Consider the following 17,756-nt stretch of genomic DNA (forward strand, 5'->3'; position numbering starts at 1 on the left):
CCCTCTTCTCCTCGTTCCCTCCACCTCCGACACATATATCCTCTTGGTCAATCTTTCCTCACTCATTCTCTCCATGTGCCCAAAAACCATTTCAAAACCCCCTCTTCTGCTCTCTCAACCACGCTCTTTTTATTTCCACACATCTCTCTTACCCTTTACGTTACTTACTCGATCAAACCACCTCACACCACAAAATTGTCCTCAAACATCTCATTTCCAGCACATCCATCCTCCTGCGCACAACTCTATCCATAGTCCACGCCTCGCAACCATACGACATTGTTGGAACCATTATTCCTTCAAACATACCCATTTTTGCTTTCCAAGATAATGTTCTCGACTTCCACACATTCTTCAAGGCTCCCAGAATTTTCGCCCCCTCCCCCACCCTATGATCCACTTCCGCTTCCATGGTTCCATCCGCTGCCAGATCCACTCCCAGATATCTAAAACACTTCACTTCCTCCAGTTTTTCTCCATTCAAACTCACCTCCCAATTGAATAAAAACATGTTCTGGAAGGAGGTAAATAAAGTGCGTAAGACAAGGGAGCAAATGGGAACTTCAGTGAAGGGCGCAAATGGGGAGGTGATAACAAATAGTGGTGATGTGAGAAGGAGATGGAGTGAGTATTTTGAAGGTTTGTTGATGTGTTTGATGATAGAGTGGCAGATATAGGGTGTTTTGGTCGAGGTGGTGTGCAAAGTGCGAGGGTTAGGGAAAATGAGTTGGTAAACAGAGAAGAGGTAGTAAAAGCTTTGCGGAAGATGAAAGCCGGCAAGGCAGCAGGTTTGGATGGTATTGCAGTGGAATTTATTAAAAAAGGGGGTGACTGTGTTGTTGAGTGGTTGGTAAGGTTATTTAATGTGTGTATGACTCATGGTGAGGTGCCTGAGGATTGGCGGAATGCGTGCATAGTGCCATTGTACAAAGGCAAAGGGGATAAGAGTGAGTGCTCAAATTACAGAGGTATAAGTTTGTTGAGTATTCCTGGCAAATTATATGGGAGGGTATTGATTGAGAGGGTGAAGGCATGTACAGAGCATCAGATTGGGGAAGAGCAGTGTGGTTTCAGAAGTGGTAGAGGATGTGTGGATCAGGTGTTTGCTTTGAAGAATGTATGTGAGAAATACTTAGAAAAGCAAATGGATTTGTATGTAGCATTTATGGATCTAGAGAAGGCATATGATAGAGTTGATAGAGATGCTCTGTGGAAGGTATTAAGAATATATGGTGTGGGAGGCAAGTTGTTAGAAGCAGTGAAAAGTTTTTATCGACGACGTAAGGCATGTGTACGTGTAGGAAGAGAGGAAAGTGATTGGTTCTCAGTGAATGTAGATTTCTTTTTTTTTTTTCTAATTTTCCAAAAGAAGGAACAGAGAAGGGGCCAGGTGAGGATTTCCCTCAAAGGCCCAGTCCTCTGTTCTTAACGCTACCTTGCTATCGCGGGAAATGGCGAATAGTATGAAAAAAAAATATATGTATATACATATATATATATATATATATATTTAATGTATGTATATGACTCATGGTGAGGTATGAAAGGATTGGAGGAAAGCTTGCATAGGGCCATTGTACAAAGGCAAAGGGGATAAAAGTGAGTTCTCAAATTATAGAGGTATAAGTTTGTTGAGTATTCCTGGGAAAATATATTGGCGGGTATTGATTGAGAGGGTGAAGTCATGTGCAGAGCATCAGAATGGGGAAGAGCAGTGTGGTTTCAAAAGTGTTAGAGGATATGTGGATCAGGTGTTTCCTTTGAAGAATGTATGTAAGAAATACTGAGAAAAGCAAATGGATTTGTATGTACCATTTATGCATCTGGAGAAGGCATATGACAGAGTTGATAGAGATGCTCTGTGGAAGGTATTAAGAATATGTAGGGTGGGAGGAAAGTTGTTAAATGCAGTGAAAAGTTTTTATCAAGGATGTAGGCATGTGTACGTATAGGGAGAGAGGAAATTGATTGGTCCTCAGTGAATGTAGGTTTGCAGCAGTGGTGTTTGATGTCACCATGGTTGTTTAATTTGTTTATGGATGGGGTTTTTAGGGAGGTGAATGTAAGAGTCTTGGATAGAGGGGAAAGTATGCAGTCTGTTGTGGATGAGAGGGCTTGGGAAGTGAGTCAGTTGTTGTTCGCTGATGATACAGCGTTGGTGGCTGATTCGTGTGAGAAACTGCAGAAGCTGGTGACTGAGTTTGATAAAGTGTGTGAAAGAAGAAAGCTGAGAGTAAATGTGAATAAGAACAAGATTATTAGGTACAGTAGTGTTGAGGGACAAGTAAATTGAGAGGTAAGTTTGAATGGAGAGAAACTGGAGGAAGTGATTTGTTTTAGATATCTGGGAGTGGATTTGGCAGCGGAGCGAACCATGGAAACGGAGGTGAATCACAGGGTGGGGGAGGGGTCGAATGTTCTGGGAGCGTTGAAGAATGTGTGGATGTCGAGAACACTATCTCGGAAAGCAAAAATGGGTATATTTGATGGAATTGTGGTTCCAACAATGTTATATGGTTGTAGGCGTGGGCTACAGTTAAAGTTGTCCGGAGGAGGTGGATGTGCTGGAAATGAGATGTTTGAGGACAATATGTGTTGTGAGGAGGTTTGATCGAGTAAGTGATAATAAAGTAAGAGAGATGTGTGGAAAGAAAAAGAGTGTGGTTGAGAGAGCAGAAGAGAGTGTTTTTTGAAATGGTTTGGTCACATGGAGACAATGATTAAGGAAAGATTGACCAAGAGGATATATGTGTCAGAGGTGGAGGGAACGAGAAGTGGGGGACCAAATTCGAGGTGGAAAGATGGAGCGAAAAAGATTTTGAAGGATCGGGGCCTGGACATGCAGGAGGATGAAAGGCGTGCAAGGAATAGAGTGAATTGGGACGATGTGATATACCGGGGTCGACGTGCTGCCAATAGATTGAACCAGCGCATGTGAAGCGTCTGGAGTAAACCATGGAAAGTTCTGTGGGATCTTGATGTGGAAGGGGAGCTGTGGTTTCGGTGCATTATTACATGACAGCTAGAGGCTGAGTGTGAACGAATGGGGCCTTTGTTGTCTTTTCCTAGCGCTACCTCGCGCATGTGATGGAGGAGGGGATTCTTATTTTCCACACACGCAAATATACGTACCTATACATCTCAATGTATACATATATATATATACACTCACAGGCATATACATATATACACATGTACATAATTCATACTGTCTACCTTTATTTATTCCCATTGCTACCTCGCCGAACATGGAATAACAACCCCTCCCCCCTCATGTGTGCGAGGTGGCGCTAGGAAAAGACAGCAAAGGCCTCATTCGTTCACACTCAGTCTCTAGCTGTCATGTAATAATGCACCGAAACCACAGCTCCCTTTCCACATCCAGGCCCCAGAGAACTTTCTATGGTTTACCTCAGACGCTTCACATGCCCTGGTTCAATCCATTGACAGCACGTCGACCCCGGTATACCACATCGTTCCAATTCATTCTATTCCTTGCACACCTTTTACCCTCCTGCATGTTCAGGCCACGTTCACTCAAAATCTTTTTTACTCCAGCTTTCCACCTCCAATTTGGTCTCCCACTTCTCCTCGTTCCCCCCACCTCTGACACCTATATCCTCTTGATCAATCTTTCCTCGCTCATTCTCTCCATGTGACCAAACCATTTCAAAACACCCTCTTCTGCTCTCTCAACCACACTCTTTTTATTTCCACACATCTCTCTTACCCTTACATTACTTACTCGATCACACCACCTCACACCACATATTGTCATCAAACATCTCATTTCCAGTAAATCCACCCTCCTGCGCACAACTCTATCTATAGCCCACGCCTCGCAACCATACAACATTGTTGGAACCACTATTCCTTCAAACATACCCATTTTTGCTTTCCGAGATAATGTTCTCGACCTCCAAACATTCTTCAAGGCTACCAAAGTTTTCGCCCCCTCCTCCGCCTTATGATTCACTTCCGCTTCCATGGTTCCATCCTCTGCTAGATCCACTCCCAGATATCTAAAACACTTTACTTCCTCCAGTTTTTCTCCATCCAAACTTACCACCCAATTCACTTGACCCTTAACATACTGTACCTAATAACCTTTCTCTTATTCACATTTACTCTCAACTTTCTTCTTTCACACGCTTAACAAAATTCAGTCACCAGCTTCTGCAGTTTCTCAGCCGAATCAGCCACCAGCGCTGTATCATCAGCGAACAACAACTGTCTCACTTCCCAAGCTCTCTCCTCCAAAACAGACTGCATACTTGCCCCTCTTTCAAAAACTCTTGGATTCACCTCCGTAACAACCCCATTCATAAAGAAATTAAAATAACCATCTAGACATCACACACCCCTGCCTCAAACCAACATTCACTGACAACCAATCACTTTCCTCTCTTCCTACACGTACACATGCCTTACATCCTCAATATAAACTTTTCACTGTTTCAAACAACTTACCTCCCACACCATATATTCTTAATACCTTCCGTCGAGCATCTCTATCAACTCTATCATATGCCTTCTCCAGATCCATAAACGCTACATACAAATTGATTTGCTTTTCTAAGTGTTTCTCACATACATTTTTCAAAGCAAACACCTGATCCACACCTCCTCTACCCCTTTTGAAACCACATTGCTCTTCCCCTGTCTGATGCTCCGTACATTCTTTCACCCTCTCAATAAATACACTCCCATATAATTTCCCAGAAAAACTCAAAAAACTTATACCTCTGTAATTTGAGCATTCACTTTTATTCCCTTTGCCTTTGTACAGTTGCACTATGCAAGCATTTCGGCAGTCCTCAGGCACCTCACCATGAGTCATACATACATCAGATATCTTTACCAACCAATCAACAATACTGTCACCCCCTTATTTAATAAATTCCACTGCAATATCATGCAAACCCGCTGCCTTACCGACTTTCATCTTTCCGCAAAGCTTTTTGTGCATCTTCTCTGTTTACCAAATCTTTCGCCCTAACCCTCTCAATTTGCATACCAATTCGACCAAAACACCGTACATCTGCCACTCCATTATCAAACACAATCAACAAAACCTTCATAATAGTCACTCCATCTCCTTGTCACATCACCACTACTTGTTATCACCTCCCTATTAGCCCCTTCGCTGATGTTCCCAGTTGTTCCCTTGTCTTACGCATTTCATTTACCTCCATCCAAACATCTTTTTTATATTTCCTAAATCTTAATGATACTCTCTCGCCCCAACTCTCATTTGCTTTCTTTTTCGCCTCTTTCACCTTTCTCTTGACCTACTGCCTCTTTCTTTTATACATCTCTCAGTCATTTGCATTTTTCCCTGCAAAAATTGTCCTAATGCCTCTCCCTTCTCTTTCACTAATAATCTTACATCTTCATCCCACCACTAACTACCCTTTCTAATCTGCCCAACTCCCACGCTTCTCATGCCACAAACATCTTTTGCAAAAGCCATAACTGCTTCCCTAAATACATCTCATTCCTCCCCCACTCCCCTTACGTCCTTTTTTATCACCTTTTTTACATTCTGTACTCAGTCTCTCCTGGTACTTCCTCACACAAGATCCATTCGCAAGCTCACTTACTCTCACTACTCTCTTCACCCCAATATTCTCTCTTCTTTTCTGAAAACCTCTACAAATCTTCACCTTCGCCTCCACAAGATAATGATCAGACATCCCTCCAGTTGCACCTCTCAGCACATTAACATCCAAAAGTCTCTCTTTCGCGCGCCTATCAATTAACACGTAATCCAATAACGCTCTCTGGCCATCTCTCCTACTTACACAAGTATGCTTATGTATATGTCTCTTTTTAAACCAGGTATTTCCAATCACCAGTCCTTTTTCAGCACATATATCTACAAGCTCTTCACCATCTCCATTTAAAACACTGAATACCCCATGTACACCAATTTTTTCCACAATTGCCACATTACTCACCTTTGCATTCAAATCACCCATCACTATAACCCGGTCTCGTGCATCAAAACCACTAACACATTCACTCCACTGCTCCCAAAACACTTGTGTCTAATTATCTTTCTTCTCATGACCAGGTGCATATGCACCAATAATCACCCATCTCTCTCCATCCACTTTCAGTTTTACCCATATCATTCTAGAGTTTACATTCTTACGCTCTATCACAAACTCTCACCATTCCTGTTTCCGGAGTTGTGCTACTCCTTCCCTTGCTCTTGTCCTCTCACTAAATCCTGACTTTACTCCCAAGACATTCCCAAACCACTCTTCCCCTTTACCCTTGAGCTTCGTTGTACTCAGAGCCAAAACATCCAGGCTTGGTAGTATGTTTGAATACTACCAATTTCTCTTTTTTTCCTCATTTTGGTTATATCCACACACATTTAGACACCCCAGTCTGAGCCTTCGAGGAGGATGAGCCCTCCCCGCATGACTCCTTTTTCTGGTTCCCTGTTTACAAATACAAGGATATGGGAGAAGGAATACTTCCCATGCATTCCTCACGTGTCATAGAAGGTGATTAAAAGGGACAGGAGGAGGAGGCTAGAAACCCCCTCCTCCTCGTATTTCAACATTCTAAAAGGTATATATATATATATATATATATATATATATATATATATATATATATATATATATATATATATATATATATATATATATATATATATATATATATATATATATATATATATATATATATATATATATATATATATATATATATATATATATATATATATATATATATATATATATATATATATATATATATATATATATATATATATATATATATATATATATATATATATATATATAACATATTTATATATATATATTTTTTTTTTTTGCTTTGTCTCCCGCGTTTGCGAGGAAGGAAACAGACGAGCAAGGAAACAGACGAAAGAAATGGCCCAACCCACCCCCATACACATGTATATACATACGTCCACACACGCAAATATACATACCTACACAGCTTTCCATGGTTTACCCCAGACGCTTCACATGCCCTGATTCAATCCACTGACAGCACGTTAACCCCGGTATACCACATCGATCCAAAACACTCTATTCCTTGCCCTCCTTTCACCCTCCTGCATGTTCAGGCCCCGATCACACAAAATCTTCTTCACTCCATCTTTCCACCTCCAATTTGGTCTCCCACTTCTCCTCGTTCCCTCCACCTCCGACACATATATCCTCTTGGTAAATCCTCCCTCACTCATTCTCTCCATGTACCCAAACCATTTCAAAACACCCTCTTCTGCTCTCTCAACCACGCTCTTTTTATTTCCACACATCTCTCTTACCCTTACGTTACTTACTCGATCAAACCACCTCACACCACACATTGTCCTCAAACATCTCATTTCCAGCACATCCATCCTCCTGCGCACAACTCTATCCATAGCCCACGCCTCGCAACCATACAACATTGTTGGAACCACTATTCCTTCAAACATACCCATTTTTGCTTTCTGAGATAATGTTCTCGACTTCCACACATTCTTCAAGGCTCCCAGAATTTTCGCCCCCTCCCCCACCCTATGATCCACTTCCGCTTCCACGGTTCCATCCGCTGCCAGATCCACTCCCAGATATCTAAAACACTTTACTTCCTCCAGTTTTTCTCCATTCAGACTTACCTCCCAATTGACTTGACCCTCAACCCTACTGTACCTAATAACCTTGCTCTTATTCACATTTACTTTTAACTTTCTTCTTTCACACACTTTACCAAACTCCGTCACCAGATTCTGCAGTTTCTCACCGTAATCAGCCACCAGCGTTGTATCATCAGCAAACAACAACTGACTCACTTCTCAAGCTCTCTCATCCACAACAGACTGCACACTTGCCCCTCTTTCCAAAACTCTTGCATTCACCTCCCTAACAACCCCATCCATAAACAAATTAAAACACCATGGAAACATCACACACCTCTGCCGCTGGTGGCTGATTCATGTGAGAAACTGCAGAAGCTGGTGACTGAGTTTGGTAAAGTGTGTAAAAGAAGAAAGTTAAGAGTAAATGTGAATAAGAGCAAGGTTATTAGGTACAGCAGGGTTGAGGGTCAAGTCAATTGGGAGGTAAGTTTGAATGGAGAAAAACTGGAGGAAGTAAAGTATTTTAGATATCTAGGAGTGGATCTGGCAGCGGATGGAACCATCGAAGCGGAAGTGAATCATAGGGTGGGGGAGGGGGCGAAAATCCTGGGAGCCTTGAAGAATGTGTGGAAGTCGAGAACATTATCTCGGAAAGCAAAAATGGGTATGTTTGAAGGTATAGTGGTTCCAACAATGTTGTATGGTTGCGAGGCTTGGGCTATGGATAGAGTTGTGCGCAGGAGGGTGCATGTACTCGAAATGAGATGTTTGAGGACAATGTGTGGTGTGAGGTGGTTTGATCGAGTAAGTAATGTAAGGGTAAGAGAGATGTGTGGAAATAAAAAGAGCGTGGTTGAGAGAGCAGAAGAGGGTGTTTTGAAATGGTTTGGGCACATGGAGAGAATGAGTGAGGAAAGATTGACCAAGAGGATATATGTGTCGTAGGTGGAGGGAACTAGGAGAAGTGGGAGACCAGATTGGAGGAGGAAAGATGGAATGAAAAAGATTTTGAATGATCGGAGCCTGAACATGCAGGAGGGTAAAAGGCGGGTAAGGAATAAAGTGAATTGGATCGATGTGGTATACCGGGGTTGACGTGCTATCAGTGGATTGAATCAGGGCATGTGAAGCGTCTGGGGTAAACCATGGAAAGTTGTATGGGGCCTGGATGTTGAAAGGGAGCTGTGGTTTCGGGCATTATTGCATGACACCTAGAGACTGAGTGTGAACGAATCGGGCCTTTGTTGTCTTTTCCTAGCGCTACCTCGCACACATGAGGGGGGAGGGGGATGGTATTCCATGTGTGGCGAGGTGGCGATGGGAATGAATGAAGGGAGACAGTGTGAATTGTGTGCATGGGTATATATATATGTGTCTGTGTGGGTATATTCATGTGTACATTGAGATGTATAGGTATGTATATTTGCGTGTGTGGACGTGTATATATATACATGTGTATGGGGGTGAGTTGCGCCATTTCTTTCGCCTGTTTCCTTGCGCTACCTCGGAAACGCGGGAAACAGCGACAAAGCAAAATAAAAATAATAGAAAATAATATATATATATATATATATATATATATATATATATATATATATATATTTTTTTTTTTTTTTCTTTTCTTTCAAACTATTCGCCATTTCCCGCATTAGCGAGGTAGCGTTAAGAACAGAGGACTGGGCCTTGAGGGAATACCCTCACCTGGCCCAATTCTCTGTTCCTTCTTTTGGAAAATTAAAAAAAAAACGAGAGGGGAGGATTTCCAGCCCCCCGCTCCCTCCCCTTTTAGTCGCCTTCTACGACACGCAGGGAATACGTGGGAAGTATTCTTTCTCCCTTATCCCCAGGGATAATATATATATATATATATATATATATATATATATATATATATATATATATATATATATATATATATATATATATATATATATATATATATATATATATATATATATACATATATATATATATATATATATATATATATATATATATATATATATATATATATATATATATATATATATATATATATATATATATATATAGGGGAGAAAGAATACTTCCCACGCATTCCTTACGTGTCGTAGAAGGTGACTAAAGCGGACGGGAGCGGGGGGCCAGAAACTCTCCCCTCCTTGTGTTTTAACTTTCTAAAAAGGGAAACAGAAGAAGGAGTCACGCGGGAAGTGCTCAGCCTCCTCGAAGGCTCAGGTTGGGGTGTCTAAATGTGTGTGAATGTAACCAAGATGAGAATAAAGGAGAGATATGTAGTATGTTTGAGGAAATGAGCCTGGATGGTTTGACTCTGAGTGAAACGAAGCTCAAGGGTAAAGGGGAAGAGTGGTTTGGGAATGTCTTGGGAGTAAAGTTAGGGGTTAGTGAAAGGAAATGAGCAAGGGAAGGAGTAGCACTAATCCTGAAACAGGAGTTGTGGGAGTATGTGACAGAGTGTAAGAAAGTAAATTCTAGATTGATATGGGTAAAACAGAAAGTTGATGGAGAGGCATCGGTGATTATTAGTGCATATGCACCTGGGCATGAGAAGAAAGATCATGAGAGGCAAGTGTTTTGGGAGCAGCTGAATCAGTGTGTTAGTGGTTTTGATACAAAAGACCGGGTTATAGTGATGGGTGATTTGAATGCAAAGGTGAGTAATGTGGCAGTTCAGGGAATAATTGGTATACATGGTGTTCAGTGTTGTAAATGGAAATGGTGAGGAGCTTGTAGATTCATGTGCTGAAAAAAGACTGGTGATTGGGAATACCTGGTTTAAAAAGCGAGATATACATAGGTATACATATGTAAGTAGGAGAGATGGCCAGAGAGCGTTATTGGATTACGAGTTAATTGACAGGCGCGCGAAAGAGAGACTTTTGGATGTTAATGTGATGAGAGATACAACTGGGGGGATGTCTGATCATTATCTTGTGGAGGCGAAGGTGAAGATTTGTTTGGGTTTTCAGAAAGGAAGAGAGAATGTTGGGGTGAAGAGAGTGGTGAGAGTAATGAGCTTGGGAAGGAGACTTGTGTGAGGAAGTACGAGGAGAGACTGAGTAGAGAATGGAAAAAGGTGAAAACAAAGTGGGTAAGGGAAGTGGGGGAGGAATGGGAAGCAGTGACGGCTTGCGCAAAAGATGCTTGTGGCATGAGAAGCGTGGGAGGTGGGTTCATTACAAAGGGTAGTAAGTGGTCGGATGAAGATGTAAGATTATCAGTGTAGAGAAGAGAGAGGTATTTGGACGATTTTTGCAGGGAAAAAATGCAAATGAGTGAGAGATGTATAAAAGAAAGAGGCAGGAGGTCAAGAGAAAGTTGCAAGAGGTGAATAAGAGGGTAAATGAGAGCTGGGGTGAGAGAGTATCATTAAATTTCAGGGAGAATAAAAAGATGTTTTGGAAGGAGGTAAATAAAGTGCGTAAGACAAGGGAGAAAATGGGAGCTTCAGTGAAGGAGGCTAATGGGGAAGTGATAACAAGTAGTGGTGATGTGAGAAGGAGATGGAGTGAGTATTTTGAAGGTTTGTTGAATGTGTTTGTTGATAGAGTGGCAGATATAGGGTGTTTTGGTCGAGGTGTTGTGCAAAGTGCGATGGTTAGGGAAAATGATTTGGTAAACAGAGAAGAGGTAGTAAAAGCTTTGCGGAAGATGAAAGCCGGCAAGGCAGCAGGTTTGAATGGTATGACAGTGGAATTTATTAAAAAAGGCGGTGACTGTATTGTTGAGTGGTTGGTAAGGTTATTTAATGTATGTATAATTCATGGTGCGGTGCCTGAGGATTGGCGGAATGCTTGCATAGTGCCATTGTACAAAGGCACAGGGGATAAGAGTGACTGCTCAAATTACAGAGGTATAAGTTTGTTGAGTGTTCCTGGTAAATTATATGGGAGGGTACTGATTGAGAGTGTGAAGGCATGTACAGAGAATCAGATTGGGGAAGAGCAGTGTGGCTTCAGAAGTGGTAGAGGATGTGTGGATCAGGTGTTTGCTTTGAAGAATGTATGTGAGAAATACTTAGAAAAGCAAATGGATTTGTATGTAGCATTTATGGATCTGGAGAAGGCATATGATAGAGTTGATAGAGATAATCTGTGGAAGGTATTAAGAATATATGGTGTGGGAGGCAAGTTGTTAGAAGCAGTGAAAAGTTTTTATCGAGGATGTAAGGCATGTGTACGTGTAGGAGGAGAGGAAAGTGATTGGTTCTCAGTGAATGTAGGTTTGCGGCAGGGATGTGTGATGTCTCCATTGTTGTTTAATTTGTTTATGGATGGTGTTGTTAGGGAGGTGAATGCAAGAGTTTTGGAAAGAGGGGCAAGTATGCAGTCTGTTGTGGATGAGAGACCTTGGGAAGTGAGTCAGTTGTTGTTCGCTGATGATACAGCGTTGGTGGCTGATTCATGTGAGAAACTGCAGAAGCTGATAACTGAGTTTGGTAAAGTGTGTGAAAGAAGAAAGTTCAGAGTAAATGTGAATAAGAGGAAGGTTATTAGGTATAGTAGTGTTGAGGGTCAAGTCAATTGGGAGGTAAGTTTGAATGGAGAAAAACTGGAGGAAGGAAAGTGTTTTAGATATCTGGGGGTGGATCTGGCAGCGGATGGAACCATGGAAGCGGAAGTGAATCATAGGGTGGGGGAGGGGGCGAAAACTCTGGGAGCCTTGAATAATGTTTGGAAGACTAGAACATAATCTCGGAAAGCAAAAATGGGTATGTTTGAAGGAATAGTGGTTCCAACAATGTTGTATGGTTGCGAGGCGTGGGCTATGGATAGCGTTGTGCGCAGGAGGGTGGATGTGCTGGAAATGAGATGTTTGAGGACAATATGTGGTGTGAGGTGGTTTGATCGAGTAAGTAATGTAAGGGTAAGTGAGATGTGTGGAAATAAAAAGAGTGTGGTTGAGAGAGCAGAAGAGGGTGTTTTGAAATGGTTTGGGCACATGGAGAGAATGAGTGAGGAAAGATTGACCAAGAGGATATATGTGTCGGAGGTGGAGGGAACGAGGAGAAGTGGGAGACCAAATTTTAGGTGGAGAGATGGAGCGAAAAAGATTTTGAGTGATCGGGGCCTAAACATGCAGGAGGGTGAAAGGCGTGCAAGAAATAGAGTGAATTGGAAGGAAGTGGTATAACGGGGTCGACGTGTTGTCAATGGATTTAACCAGGTCACTTGAAGTGTTTGGGGAAAACCATGGAAAGTTGTGTGGGGCCTGGATGTGGAAAGGGAGCTGTTGTTTCGGTGCATTATTACATGACAGCTAGAGACTGAGTGTGAAAGAATGGGGCCTTTGTTGTATTTTCCTAGTGCTACCTCGCACACATGAGGGGGTAGGGGGTTGTTAATCCATGTGTGGCGAAGTAGCGATGGGAATGAATAAAGGCAGAGAGTGTGAATTGTGTGCCTGTGTATATATGTATGTGTCGTTGGTTGTATATGTATGTGTATATTGAGATGTATCTATATGTATATTTGCGTGTGTGGACGTGTAAGTATATACATTTGTATGGGGGTGGGTTGCGCCATTACTTTCGTCTTTTTCCTTGCGCTACCTCGCAAACACGGGAGACAGCGACAGAGCCAAATGAATAAATGAATATGAATATAGATTAAATATATATATATATATATATATATATATATATATATATATATATATATATATATATATATATATATATATATATATATATATATATATATATTTATATATATATATGTGTGTGTGTGTGTAGAAGTCGAGAACATTATCTCGGAAAGCAAAAATGGGTATGTTTGAAGGAATAGTGGTTCCAACAATGTTGTATGGTTGCGAGGCGTGGGCTATGGATAGAGTTGTGCGCAGGTGGATGGATGTGCTGGAAATGAGATGTTTGAGGACAATGTGTGGTGTGAGGTGGTTTGATCGAGCAAGTAACGTAAGGGTAAGAGAGATGTGTGGAAATAAAAAGAGCGTGGTTGAGAGAGCAGAAGAGGGTGTTTTGAAATGGTTTGGGCACATGGAGAGAATGAGTGAGGAAAGATGAACCAAGAGGATATATGTGTCGGAGGTGGAGGGAACGAGGAGAAGTGGGAGACCAAATTGGAGGTGGAAAAATGGAGTGCAAAAGATTTTGTGTGACCGGGGCCTGAACATGCAGGAGGGTGAAAGGAGGGCAAGGAATAGAGTGAATTGGATCGATGTGGTATACCGGGGTTGTCGTGGTGTCAGTGGGTTGAATCAGGGCATGTGAAGCGTCTGGGGTAAACCATGGAAAGCTGTGTAGGTATGTATATTTGCGTGTGTGGACGTATGTATGTACATGTGTATGTGGGTGGGTTGGGCCATTTCTTTCGTCTGTTTCCTTGCGCTACCTCGCAAACGCGGGAGACAGCGACAAAGAAAAAAAAAAAAAAAAAAAAATTATATATATATATATATATATATATATATATATATATATATATATATATATATATATATATATATATATATATATGTGTATATATATATATATATATATATATATATATATATATATATATATATATATATATATATATATATATATATATATATATATATATATATATATATATATATATATACATGTATGTACATATATATATATATATATATATATATATATATATATATATATATATATATATATATATATATATATATATATATATATATATATATATATATATATATATATAGTGAAAGAGAAGAGAGAGGCATTTGGACGATTTTTGCAGGGAAAAAATGCAATTGAGTGGGAGAAGTATAAAAGAAAGAGACAGGAGGTCAAGAGAAAGGTGCAAGAGGTGAAAAAAAGGGCAAATGAGAGTTGGGGTGAGAGACTATCAGTAAATTTTAGGGAGAATAAAAAGATGTTCTGGAAGGAGGTAAATAGGGTGCGTAAGACAAGGGAGCAAATGGGAACTTCAGTGAAGGGCGTAAATGGGGAGGTGATAACAGGTAGTGGTGATGTGAGAAGGAGATGGAATGAGTATTTTGAAGGTTTGTTGAATGTGTCTGATGACAGAGTGGCAGATATAGGGTGTTTGGGTCGAGGTGGTGTGCAAAGTGAGAGGGTTAGGGAAAATGATTTGGTAAACAGAGAAGAGGTAGTAAAAGCTTTGCGGAAGATGAAAGCCGGCAAGGCAGCAGGTTTGGATGGTATTGCAGTGGAATTTATTAAAAAAGGGGGTGACTGTATTGTTGACTGGTTGGTAAGGTTATTTAATGTATGTATGACTCATGGTGAGGTGCCTGAGGATTGGCGGAATGCGTGCATAGTGCCATTGTACAAAGGCAAAGGGGATAAGAGTGAGTGCTCAAATTACAGAGGTATAAGTTTGTTGAGTATTCCTGGTAAATTATATGGGAGGGTATTGATTGAGAGGGTGAAGGCAAGTACAGAGCATCAGATTGGGGAAGAGCAGTGTGGTTTCAGAAGTGGTAGAGGTTGTGTGGATCAGGTGTTTGCTTTGAAGAATGTATGTGAGAAATACTTAGAAAAGCAAATGGATTTGTATGTAGCATTCATGGATCTGGAGAAGGCATATGATAGAGTTGATAGAGATGCTCTGTGGAAGGTATTAAGAATATATGGTGTGGGAGGCAAGTTGTTAGAAGCAGTGAAAAGTTTTTATCGAGGATGTAAGGCATGTGTACGTGTAGGAAGAGAGGAAAGTGATTGGTTCTCAGTGAATGTAGGTTTGCGGCAGGGGTGTGTGATGTCTCCATGGTTGTTTAATTTGTTTATGGATGGGGTTGTTAGGGAGGTAAATGCAAGAGTTTTGGAAAGAGGGGCCAGTATAAAGTCTGTTGGGGATGAGAGAGCTTGGGAAGTGAGTCAGTTGTTGTTCGCTGATGATACAGCGCTGGTGGCGGATTCATGTGAGAAACTGCAGAAGCTGGTGACGGAGTTTGGTAAAGTGTGTGGAAGAAGAAAGTTAAGAGTAAATGTGAATAAGAGCAAGGTTATTAGGTACAGTAGGGTTGAGGGTCAAGTCAATTGGGAGGTGAGTTTGAATGGTGAAAAACTGGAGGAAGTGAAGTGTTTTAGATATCTGGGAGTGGATCTGTCAGCGGATGGAACCATGGAAGCGGAAGTGGATCATAGAGTGGGGGAGGGGGCGAAAATTTTCGGGAGCCTTGAAAAATGTGTGGAAGTCGAGAACATTATCCCGGAAAGCAAAAATGGGTATGTTTGAAGGAATAGTAGTTCCAACAATGTTGTATGGTTGCGAGGCGTGGGCTATGGATAGAGTTGTGCGCAGGAGGATGGATGTGCTGGAAATGAGATGTTTGAGGACAATGTGTGGTGTGAGGTGGTTTGATCGAGTAAGTAACGTAAGGGTAAGAGAGATGTGTGGAAATAAAAAGAGCGTGGTTGAGAGAGCAGAAGAGGGTGTTTTGAAATGGTTTGGGCACATGGAGAGAATGAGTGAGGAAAGATTGACCAAGAGGATATATGTGTCGGAGGTGTAGGGAACGAGGAGAAGAGGGAGACCAAATTGGAGGTGGAAAGATGGAGTGAAAAGGATTTTATGTGATCGGGGCCTGAACATGCAGGAGGGTGAAAGGAGGGCAAGGAATAGAGTGAATTGGAGCGATGTGGTATACAGGGGTTGACGTGCTGTCAGTGGATTGAATCAAGGCATGTGAAGCGTCCGGGGTAAACCATGGAAATCTGTGTAGGTATGTATATTTGCGTGTGTGGACGTGTGTATGTACATGTGTATGGGGGGGGGTTGGGCCATTTCTTTCGTCTGTTTCCTTGCGCTACCTCGCAAACGCGGGAGACAGCGACAAAGTATAAAAAAAAAAAAAAAATATATATATATATATATATATATATATATATATATATATATATATATATATATATATATATATATATATATATATATATGTATATACTAATTCACCAATTATACCCGCAACTGCCACATTACTTACCTTTGCATTCAAATCACCCATCACTATAACCCGGTCTCGTGCATCAAAACCACTAACACATTCATTCAGCTGCTCCCAAAACACTTGCCTCTCATGATATTTCTTCTCATGACCAGGTGCATATGCACCAATTTACTTTCTTACATTCTATCACATACTCCCACAACTCATGTTTCAGGAGTACTGCTACTTCTTCCCTTGCTCTTGTCCTCTCACTAACCCCTGACTTTACTCCCAAGACATTCCCAAACCACTCTTCCCCTTTACCCTTGAGCTTCGTTTCACTCAGAGCCAAAACATCCAGGTTCCTTTCTTCAAACATACTACCTATCTCTCCTTTTTTTCACATCTTGGTTACATCCACACGCATTTAGACACCCCAATCTGAGTCTACGAGGAGGATGAGCACTTCCCGCGTGACTCCTTCTGTTTCCCATTTCTAGAAAGTTATAATACAAGGAGGGGAGGATATCCGGCCCCCCGCTCCCGTCCTCATGGTGAGGTGCCTGAGGATTGGCGGAATGCGTGCATAGTGACATTGTACAAAGGCAAAGGGGATAAGAGTGAGTGCTCAAATTACAGAGGTATAAGTTTGTTGAGTATTCCTGGTAAATTGTATGGGAGGGTATTGATTGAGAGGGTAAAGGCATGTACAGAGCATCAGATTGGGGAAGAGCAGTGTGGTTTCAGAAGTGGTAGAGGATGTGTGGATCAGGTGTTTGCTTTGAAGAATGTATGTGAGAAATACTTAGAAAAGCAAATGGATTTGTATGTAGCATTTATGGATCTGAAGAAGGCATATGATAGAGTTAATAGAGATGCTCTGTGGAAGGTATTAAGAATATATGGTGTGGGAGGCAAGTTGTTAGAAGCAGTGAAAAGTTTTTATCGAGGACGTAAGGCATGTGTACGTGTAGGAAGAGAGGAAAGTGATTGGTTCTCAGTGAATGTAGGTTTGCGGCAGGGGTGTGTGATGTCTCCTTGGTTGTTTAATTTGTTTATGGATGGGGTTGATAGGGAGGTGAATGCAAGAGTTTTGGAAAGAGGGGCAAGTATGAAGTCTGTTGTGAGTGAGAGAGCTTGGGAAGTGAGTCAGTTGTTGTTCGCTGATGATGCAGCGCTTGTGGCTGATTCATGTAAGAAACTGCAGAAGCTGGTGACTAAGTTTGGTAAAATGTGTGAAAGAAGA

Source organism: Panulirus ornatus, chromosome 18 (assembly GCF_036320965.1).
Source record: "Panulirus ornatus isolate Po-2019 chromosome 18, ASM3632096v1, whole genome shotgun sequence".
Lineage (NCBI taxonomy): Eukaryota > Metazoa > Arthropoda > Malacostraca > Decapoda > Palinuridae > Panulirus > Panulirus ornatus.